Raw genomic sequence first — 11410 nt, 5'->3', positions numbered from 1 at the left:
GATGTCCGTGCACTCGAAATTAGCAATCACACAACTCTCCGAGGCATTAAAAAGAAGAATTTCGCAGGAAACTAACACTATGTTTGTTTACTCCTGACTCATCTGAGTCGTCTGGATCTGAGTCATCTGGATCTGAGTGAAATTACCTGACTCATCTGGATCTGACTCGATATGTTTGTTTTGAGTCAGATCTGACTCATCTGACTCAAAAAAATGTGAGTCAGTGGTTTGGTCCCGTGAGTCAGGGGTATTTTGTTACCTGACTCAAATGGGTCTGAGTCAAGGGTTATGTCTGAGTCATAGGTCGAGTCAGATCTGACTCAAAATGCAAAACAAACGGTCTGATTGCTGACTCGGCCCGAGTCAGAGGTTGACTCAGATCCAGACGCTGAGTCAGCTGCAAACAAACAAGATGTAACTGTCAGTCACAGCTGAATAAGGGTGCACACGGTACGGTTCGGCTCGGTTCTTGCGGAGGCCGAGTACCTGTACCTCCCTAGCCTCGGTTCCAAAATTTTGGACCGGTACCTGTACCTTGTACCTCGGTTCCGGTACAATTTGGTACACGTACGGTACCAGGTACGGTTCCGGTATCTGTCGGTACTTTTGTAAAAAAAAATCTTGTTCTTTATAATCAAAGATAGATGTAATATTAACAATCCAAAGCTAAATACATAGCAAGTAGACAGTAGCTGCAACACAGACATACACAATTACAAACAATAGTCTTAAGACTCTTAAGTAATTTGAATGAAGAAAAGAAGGACATTGCAAATAAAAGATGATTATTCGGCTATTCCAACTCCATGGCAGCACTGGTGGTGGCTATGATAGAACCATTGGAACTCTGCAAAAAAAAAATTAATAGCAGTTAGTAAGTAATTTGAACTAAAAACAACACTTTTAAGTATATAAGAACATACCAATCACCCAACTCAGAAATATATGAGCAAAAATGAAAGAAAAATGAGCAAGCATTTCTATAAAATGCAAATTTGAAAATCCGAAGAAGAGTTTACAGTTTAATACATAAAAGACCAACAAAGTACAAGATACTGCAAACAAAAATGCCTAACACTAATGGAATAAACTGAGACAGGCACCAATTCAAACATGATTTCAATTCACAATCCACAACAACAACAACCATTATCACTTTGCAGATTCAGGATGCCATTTGCATATAAAATACATAAGAAGATTACAAGCCAAAGTGCCAAACTACACACATGTTCATGAATCAGTAAGAGCAACTAGAACATCAACCAAATGCACAAGTCAGATAAGGAATGAGAGAGTCATGGTTTCCAAATTTGCACACACCATATTTGCAGGGAGTGAATGATACAAAGCAAAGCAGAAGTTTCAGTAAGCAACCATAGTAAAAATCTATCATAAAAGCATCATTTCACATTATTGTTTCAAGAAACTTACCGCCGGCACTAAACCGCGAGTAGAAACAATTACTAATCTCTTTTTTTTCTTCCTCCTTGGCTTGTACAGCAGATTCGCAAGCACCTTCTAAGCTCAAGAAAAAAAAACAGTTCACAGAAATATATATATTTACAAAACAAGGAAGTAAGTACCTTAAAGCTATTACTAACAACGAATTATTTAGTGGCGACAACTTTGTACTACAAATATCACAAAGCTACACTAGATAATACAAGTGTTAACTACAGACACAATTCTAATAAAGCAAAAATGGACATGATGCAACTTGAAAACAAAGAGCACACTCCACTTATATCCTTAAAATAGACAAGTTAAATTCATTTACAAATCTCAAGCTAAATAAAGTCATATACAGTTCCCCAACCAAACCTAAATCAAACCAAAGAAACCCTACACAATACAGGTAAATTTTTTTTAAATATTCTGAATTCCATTACAATATGGTTTTTAATGAATTTTCACATAAATTTTTTAATTAGCATCTCAAGTCACTGAATTAGAAATCCGAGGATCAAACAAACATAAATACCCTACAAAAATGAGAGATTTCACAGAAACAGAAGAAGATTTCACAGGAATCAATGAGAGATTTGATGAACTTACCCTTGATTAACAATTTCTGAGCTGGATGGTTCCTTGAATCCTTTCCCTTCGTCTTCTCCTTGGCGTGATATAACCCTATATCAAACCCTAAATTAAATTAATTCAATTCCAAGCAATTGGCCATCAAAAATCACAATAAACATAACGAATCAAGTTATGTGAATCACAATAAAACACAATAAATAAAGAATCAGTAAAATTGGAGAGAAAAAAAGCAAAAAAACTTACCCTTGGTTAACAATTTCTCCTTCTTCTTCTCGATCTAGAGGTGGTGTAAGTGTAACTGGTGTTCGTGGAGTTGAAGTCTAATGGAGAACAGAAGATTCAGAATAAAACTCTTCCCTGTAATTCTAATGGAGTTCTTCTCCTTCTCTGAGAGACGGAAAAAAGAAAGAAGAAAATAAGAAACCCTAGCCTTATGTTCTATATATATACCCCCTAAATCTAATGGCTATTATTAGTTTACTATCTCTAAATTTGATGGCTAGAATTCTTCGGTATATTCGGTCCGGGACGGTACGGGACTTAGGCAGGACCGTGTACCTGTACCTCATCAGCCTCGGTTCCTATTTTTTGGACCGGTACCTGTACCCCCTTCCTCGGTTCGGTACAAAAACAGGTACGGTTCCACCGGTTCCGGGACGGTCCGTCGGTCCGGCTCGGTTCCTGTGCACCCTTACAGCTGAATGAAGATTAAGGTGGCCCTTATCCTAACGCATGGGGTGCCAATAACCGTGCCATATATTTTGACCTTATCAACTGGGTCGAGAAGAAGAGATCATTTTTCTTCCCCAATTTCAGTCTGTTGCTTCTGTGAGAGAAGAGGGAGGCAGGGCTGGAGAGATTTTAACCTAAATCGAGAATGAGAAGATCGTGAGGAGTATTTACAAAGGATTTGGAAATTGGGGTTGTTCTCAGACTTCAAATTCAGAAAGAAGATGAGGTTGAAAACGAGGTGTTGCTGCTGGTGGAAGAGATCGATGGGTTTCATGGCTGCTGATGAGAGGATGGTTTTTTGACTGAAATTTGAGATTTGTTTGCAGTGGTGAGTGGTGATGAACAATGTAACTACAAATGTTGAATGCAGAACAAGAAGGGGCTGAGTTACTAGCAAGAAGAACTCGTGAGTGCCGTGGTCTGTTTGTGATGGTTTTGAAGCCGAGAGGAAGTGGTGACTGTCACTGATGCTACGGTATGAGTTAGGGCAAGTTTTGGTCGGAAAATTAACAGGCAACGATGGATGGCAACATCTGGTGCAGTTTGTTGCTGTTGCAGCTGTATGCAGGTGAAAATGGTTGTTACGATAAGTTATGGTGGAATGGAGATGTAATTTGGGTGAGAAGCAGATGGTGCTATTGCCTGTTGATTCATTATGTTTGAATAGTTAAAACGAACTGAATATGCACGGAACTCAAAGTACAAGGAAATCAGTCAAGCCGGTGTTTACAGTTTACTGTTGAAGTGGAGATGGACTAGAAGGAATTGCTGTGACTGAATGGGTTGGATTGAACAGATGCAAGTGCAAATGAAGCTACAGAAAGCTGAGGATGATGGTTGCTGTTGCAGTTGTAAGTATTGGCTGAGTAAGATGGTGGATGCCTGGGACCGAAAGGTGCTGTATTACAGTGATGACTTAACTGCAGCACTTGGAGTTGAAGTATATGATAATTTGTGTTTGCTGTGACAGTGTGGTTGAGCCGAGAAGGAGACGATGTTTATGTTTTGCTGGTGGTTGTCTGCTGGTGGAGATTAGAACCTGAAATAGAGAAGGGAGAAGGAATGTTGGTGCTGCAGTATGTATGAAATTGCTGGGAATGATTGCAGTGAATACGCAAGTCAGGTGAGAATAAGGATCTGAATTGTTGTTGCAGTTGGGATGAAGTGCAGTGGTAACGGTGCCGGTAGACGAGGTGTTGCAGGCTAAGCGTAAGAGATGGTGGATGATTTAAGTCAGGTGGTATGATGAGATTATGGAGATGTGAATGGATGGGGTTGAATCTGTTTTAAGAAGAGCATGAGTTTGTTGCTGCTAAATGTGGGATTGCAGTCAAGATTAGCTGAAATTGGTTGTGCTGGTGTTGGCCGAGACAACAGTTTAGGTTGTGAGGTTATTTGCCATGGTTCAATGTGTGAGTTGAGACTTGATGTGAACATGCCGTATCTTGTAGGTGCTGGAATAGCTTGTCAGTTTTGTGACTGACAAGCATATCAAGGAGTGGACCTGATGGGCTCTTTAATGGGCCTGCTCTAATTATTTTGGGCCAAGCTTCAGCCGAGCAAATATTAGCATGTGAAAACTACCACCGGACCTATTTCTCAGTTTTTCCCCACCCTCAAACCCACAGGCGCAGAACTTCAGGCGCGCACCCATTCCGTTGATAAAACTTTCTCTAACACCACCGATTTTTGAAATTAAGTTCTATGGTTTTTTTTTCCTTTAAAATGCGAAAGTCCGCTTTCCTTAGGGGAGAGAAAGAGAGATTTGAAGAGGAAATCAACAAATTACAACAGTGTTCGTAGAAAGAGCAGCAGCAGAAGCAAATCTATAACAACATTAGAGGAGGATTTTTTTCTTGTAAGAAACTAGGTTGAATTTTTTCTGATGCCCGTTTCAATTAATGGATTCAAGTTGTTGCTGTCAAGTTTGTTAAACTGAATTCCAAAAGGAAAGGAAGGAGAGATATTTGCCGGACATGGAATTGAAGACGAGTAGGAATCAGAAATTGGGTACCACTCCTTTTTGGATTTGGTCGAGAATTGATGAGTTTCCATTGATTTGGTGATGAAAGACGGTGATGCTGCGAATTAGAAGATTGGGGTTTGATGGTGTTTGAAGAAATAGAGAAGAAAGAGTTGAAGTTACTGTTGATGGTTTGGGGTTATAGAACCGGAAAGAAGAATTTTGTTGGATTTGTTTGAACCTTAAATAGTATAAGAAGACAGTGAAGAAGGTACGTTTGATGGTAGCCGTGAATGGTGTGCACGGAAACAGGTCAAGGAGTTGGTGTTGCTGCTGGTAAAAATGGAAGACACGGGTTTGTGTACCACCAGCAAAACCCGCAAGTGTTTGTTAAAAATACTGAATGAGTTTTGCAAAACTTGGCCATGATTTGGTTTATATACTGAAAAATGATTTTGCTAATATAACCGAACTATACATATTGCATTCGTCGTTCTGGTCTTCTAGTGCTCACATCCTTCGTGGTGTTGGCTTTATAGTGCATAGAAGGGATACAACCTGAGGACCACACCTTTAACAAACATTTTGGGTCTTCGGTTGGTCCTGCAGAGGCTGACTAATCAAAGCAAATGTTCTTTCATAGTACTAGTGATATTAAGGATTACAACGGTTAAGATGACGACTGCCAAGCTGCTGTTTTCTTTTCTTATCAAAGAGTACAAAGTTGTTTTCTTAGCTTCTGTAGTTGTTTTGCACAATTTTTGGATTTATTTATTAAATGTGAATTTGGTTTTTGTGTTTTGGTGTAGTGTTTGTTAGCATTAGAGAAGATTTCGGCCTATCAACTTTTATAGATTTCTTCTCTTCGAGTCTTCAGGTAAAGGAAGAAACCCCATTGGTTGTATTTTCTATTGATTTAACATTGAGTATTGCATTAGTAACGAAGCCATATCTTCTTTTGTTTTTGTTTATTTGTTAGTGACTTTCTTAAATTACAAACCGTTTATGGTCTTGAACCGGGTAGTATACAACGATCATTTATTCCTTTTTTTACAAATATTGTTCTCTGCTTTCTCAACTACAAATCAAAATTATATTAATGCCTTGCTAAACAATTCGTCTGAGAACCAACAATCTCTGTGGTTCGAACACGACTATATTACACTTCTTTATCTTTGATATTCTCAAAAGTGTGATCACTAAGGGTCAGATTCAAGGTCAGTCTAGTAATTCTCAGCCTCCCCCAGGTTTTGGTTATACAAAGAATTCTTCAGGTACAACCCAGTTCCATAACCCTTCTGAGAATAGAATGACTAGCTTAGAGGAATCTCTTAGTATATTAAGAAAGATCCAAGATATGTTAGCACAGAGCCAGGAAATATTAGTAAAGAGCCAGGTTAGTTTTCAACAAGAAATCGAACAAAATTTTCAAACTACTACCCAGACTCTTGCTAAGTTAGAACTTCAAGTAAGTCAAATATCTAAGACTTTAAGTGAGAGAGATAACGGAAGTTTCCCTAGTCAACCACAATCAAATCCTAGAGGAGTTCACCAAATATCTTTAGCTGGTGAGAAATCATCAAATCATGTGAATTCGATAACAACCCTTGGGAGCGGTAAAACGGTAGACAATAAGGTAGCCATGCCTAGTGGACATACTGTAGTTACACCTTCTACTTCCCAAGAGGAGGAACCCGTAGCTGAGGAAACTGAAACAATCTCTAAGAATTCCCAAGAAAGTCCTGATAGGACTACCTTTGTGCCTAGAGCCCCATATCCACAGTTATTATCCCCAACAAAGAAGGAGTCGACTTTCAATGAGATAATGTAAACCTTTAAGCAGGTGAACATCAAAATTCCGTTATTACAAGCAATTAGGAAAATGCATGCTTATGTCAAGTTCCTTAAATATCTTTGTACAAGAAAGCGTAAGCTTAATGTCCATAAGAAATCCTTTTAGCTGGTCAAGTAAGTTCAATTCTTCTGAACCAAACACCCCCTAAGTATAAGGATCCTGGATGCCCCAACATATCTTGTGTGATTGGTAATCATGTAGTTGATAAGGAATTTCTTGACTTAGGATCTAGTGTTAACTTACTCCCATACCATCTGTATACCCAGCTAGGTCTTGGTAAGTTGAAATCGACCAAAATGACACTTCAATTAGCTGATAGGTCTGTCAAAGTGCCTCGTGGTGTCATAGAAGATGCTCTTATTGAGGTTGATAGGTTCATATACCCAGTGGATTTTGTTTTTCTAGATACCCAGCATGTTCAGGACCCAAGTGCTCAAATACCGATGATTTTTGGTCACCCATTCTTAGCCACATCTAATGCTGTCATCAATTGTAGAACCAGACTTATGAACATATCTTTTGGTAATATGACTACTGAGCTAAATGTCTTTAATGTTATTAAGTCTTCTGAAATATACGATTTAGAAGTGGTGAACATGATTAGCACTTTAGCTTCTGATCCGTTAGCATGCAGTGTGTTTGATAATCCATTATTTGAGGAACCTTTTAGTGATTCGGAAGAGGTAAGCATGACGAACACCTTAGTGGATGAGCCTATGATAGATATTTTCTTTGATAATCCATTATACGATGATGTTGTTCGTTTAGATGACCAGACCCCAAAAGAAGTTAGTCATTGTGTTGACTTTATGGACCCTAAAATCCATCCTATAGATTTTGGTCCATTTGAGGATAGTGTTCACCATAAGTTTGGGGGTAATGATGATTCTGGTGATCGTCAACTATCCTTAATTGAAGTCCCTAACTTAGGACTCGAGCTTTGTGCCTCTAAGATATTACTTGAGTTTCTTCAAACTCTGCTACCCGATCCTCCCGATACTTTCCATGAGGAAATCCAGTTCTTGGAGACCTGTAATTTGACTGAACCTATTTTTCTAGACACTCGTACAGAGCCCAAAGGGAAACCCATACAAATCTAGTTGCCTTGAGAGAAGCCCTAGATAAGGTTGAGCTCCGTATGTTGTAACACCCGGTATTTTTATTATTTGAATTTTGGATGAAATTCTTTTAAAGCGTTTAATAATGCAAAACCCTGTATTTTTCTTAATATGATTTTCGCGCCTAAAACTCATCCGTAATATTTTGTTAGGACTGTAACTTAAAATTTAATTTTATAAAAATAAATATTTATTTTTAATTATGTTTATGATTGCCAAAATAAAATAAAATAATAAAGATGATTTTTAACTGTAGTGAATGTGTGCATTGTGGGGTGTAAATATATATCTTTACTAAATATATTTAGTGTCACTATCATATTATGTGTTTGAGGTGCATGTAGTTTAATACTGGGGTGTGTTTATAAAATAGTATGCCTCTTATCAAAATTTGAGTGGTAAATAATAGTTAACTATGGTTTTTTTTTTCCAAAACCGTGTGAGATGAAAAGAAAAAGAAAATGAGCCGTCACTTTCTTCATCTCCAACTTTTCTTCTTTTTGTCTTCTAGCACAAAACCCAAAACACTTTTAGCCATCACTTTCATCTCTCTTTCCTTCTACTTTTCTCTCTTTACCTTTTTCTTTAAGTAATAAAAAGAAAAACTAAACTATTAATCCTTCTTCTTCTTGGCAATTGTGCATGTCTTGTTTGGATTTGGATTGATTCAAGAGTTTGGGATTTGCTAAAAAGGTAGGGGGTTTCTACCTAATATCAATCAAAACCTATTTTAGCATTAAATTTATATTGATTTTCATACTAATAATAATCATGTTTGTTTTTAAATTCATTATGTTGTTTTTGTATATTGATTTATTTATGAAATTTTATATATTTATTACTAATCATTATTGATGAAATATTCTAGATTTTTATTTTAAGATTTGGTATAGTTAAAATTATTTTTCTATATTATTGGAAAAATTATACTAATGCATAATTATTGAGTTTTGATTCTGGCGAAAATGAATTTGATGCGTTATAGTATTAGTGATTGTAATTGAGTTTTGATTTATGATAGTGAATTTAATGTGTTAGATTATTTGTGAATGGAATAGAGTTTAGATTTGCAAAAGTGATTTCAATGCATTAGTGGATGGATCTTACTTTGATTAAGTCTTTGGATTCTAAACATGGTTTGGTGCGTGTAAGGATTAAATCCACTGATTTGAAATGAATTATAGGAAAATATGTATCTGTGTGCTGCTGAAATGCCATACCTTTATGACATCCCACCACTGGTGGCTACCCTGGGAAGACTGTTCGGGGAACAATAGTGGTTTGTTTACCGGAATAACTTTGACAACTAGATTAAGGATCTAGAATTTAAGTTTCAAGATTGTGATTAAGAAATAGTTTGTTTACCGGAATAACTTTGGCAATTTTAGATTAAGAAGCTAGAATTAAAGGTTGAAGGTTGTGAATAAGAAAAAGGCTAATTATTTTTGATTGAGAATGGCATAAGTATTATTTTGAATTTTTATGCATGGTTTTTAATTATCATATCGTCTGCATGTGTTTGATTATCGATGCACTCTATTATTTTTGGAAACTTCCTACTGGGTTGTGGTTTGCTCACCCATTTTCCTCCCTTTTCAAAAGAGAATGAAGAAACACTAATTGTAAAAGAAATTATTATCTATCACGGGGACTTGGCTTTCGCGTTTTGAATTAAATCGAGGTGTTAGTTTGGTTTCAACTGTGTACTTTTGATTTTATAATTTCTATTTTACTTTGTTTTGTAATTTTAAAAGTACTATTAATTCCATTTAAGAAACTTTATTGAGTTTGAATTTCATACTCCCTCCGTCCAAGTTTACTTGCTTAATTTGGATTTTGCAAAAAATTGAAATAAATTCAAATTACTTCCACATACACCATCGATCTTTCAAATTGTTTGTTCAATATACTAGTTTTCATATCCTAGTTTTTGTTTCTTTCTTGATAATTAGAAAATTTTAATAGGAAATATACCAATTTTTTGGTACAAATTTGTTAAAAAAAACACAATTTAGGCAAGTAAAGTTGGACGGAGGGAGTATATTTTTATGTACTAAAATATTTTAGAATGAAAAGCCTGGTCCCATACGAGTGGCGTCCGGAAATTTGTACTTGCTAGCTGGATCGGACCCGACTCACATCCATTTCCGCTGGAAGTCCGAAAATCTGGGCTGTCACATATGTTCATTTTTCTAATCCAAGATGGTAGCTCTATATTTGTGTCAGCTCTATTTGGTTCCGAGGACCCGCATCTATTTCGGCTATTAGTATATGACTTTAGAAGGTGACAATACTTTTTGTGGTATTTGATGTCTGGCGGAAGACTTTAAACATAGCACTCCTTGGGAGGTAACCCTTATTCATGCGACACGGTAGTATTCTTCCTTTTTTTCCTTTCCTTCGAATGGTAACAGTTTCTCATTGTTCATGTTTTTAATTTCATCTTTAGAACATTGAGGACAATTTTAGATTTAAGTTTGGGGGTGCAGGAGAAACTTTTAGTTGCATTATAAACTCCAATGCCTAGAAATTTGTGCCAATTTAGGATAACACTAACTGATGTAAGTGGATGGAAGCATCTTGATTGTAGGAGTTGAGGTACCTGTTAGAGCATAGCTCAGTTAAACCCACCAAGCGTTGGTATGTCAAGTTTGGTTGTCATATTTTAGTGAACCAAAACTCATTTAAAGAGTCGCTTGATTATTTGCTAGAGTCAACTTCGTATAAGTTAGCTTGAAAGTATTAGGATATTAGACATTACAAGTATTACGTGAAGACTTGAAGAATGTGAAGAAGTAAGGAGCTACAACGACGACAACATCCTTCTACTTGAGGTTAGCAATATTTGACTTGAACTGTTTCATTCCCTAACGTATATTTCAAGTCGTGCATATTGAAAACATAACTGCGAAGCTGTGAATATTATACTCTAGTTAGACATAGTATTAAGGAATTACAATACGAAGTATAACGTCTATTTTTTGAACTTCGTATATAAGACATTGACATAATCGTATGAATGCTATTGTGATTATGTATGGGTATGGGTGAAGATTTTGTCCTAGGAAACAATGTTTTACATTCGTTTAAAGGAAGTAAATTCATAAACTTGTTTTGTGAATCGAAAGGGAAATCACTAGGCTTATTGATATTGTTATTTATTGCAAATCTTTTGAATTACCAATATGTGTGTTTAGTATAACCGCTCATAACTTGTTTATGTATCTTGGTAAAACTATTCACAAGGCCTAACTTTTGTATTGGTATGACTTTTATTAGTGAAACCGATCTTAAGTAATCACCTAAGATGGTGAAATCGATATCTTGAAATTGGTGTGACTAAATACTAGCCATTCGGCAACTGATCCTAGTAAGAGGTGTGACCGATCACAAGAGAGAGTGTAATTGATCCTTGTAAGAGATTTAACAAGTTTTAGTAAGTTGGTGTAACCGATCCCATAACTTGGTCAACCGATCACAAGTTTTACCATAAGAAGTGGTAACTGATCTTAGTACTTAGTTAGCCATTTTATGGTAACTAGTATAACCGATCCTAGTACCCACTTGGAGGTAGAACCGAAACTTTATGTTGAGGTAGAACCGTGAAACCCATTAATGGTGATTTGATAGGATAATCAATCACATAGTTCTTGGAAGTCAGATGAGCCAATTCTAAACTTGTTTGGAAGTGTGGCAAAT

The 11410-nt window shown here is 36.5% G+C and overlaps 1 long non-coding RNA gene across 1 annotated transcript; it reads right to left on the bottom strand.

Moving 5' to 3' along the window:
* Positions 1–611: 611 nt before the first annotated feature.
* Positions 612–2462, bottom strand: LOC113318062. The gene is made up of 4 exons (XR_003344261.1): positions 2287–2462; positions 2059–2133; positions 1435–1521; positions 612–847 (listed from the first exon to the last, which is right to left on the bottom strand). It is a non-coding gene; the product is annotated as an uncharacterized LOC113318062 (long non-coding RNA).
* Positions 2463–11410: the final 8948 nt, after the last annotated feature.

Source organism: Papaver somniferum, chromosome 10 (assembly GCF_003573695.1).
Source record: "Papaver somniferum cultivar HN1 chromosome 10, ASM357369v1, whole genome shotgun sequence".
Taxonomy (NCBI): domain Eukaryota; kingdom Viridiplantae; phylum Streptophyta; class Magnoliopsida; order Ranunculales; family Papaveraceae; genus Papaver; species Papaver somniferum.
The sequence above is the reverse complement of the archived record's forward strand: the minus strand, read 5'-3'. Positions and strand labels throughout refer to the sequence as shown.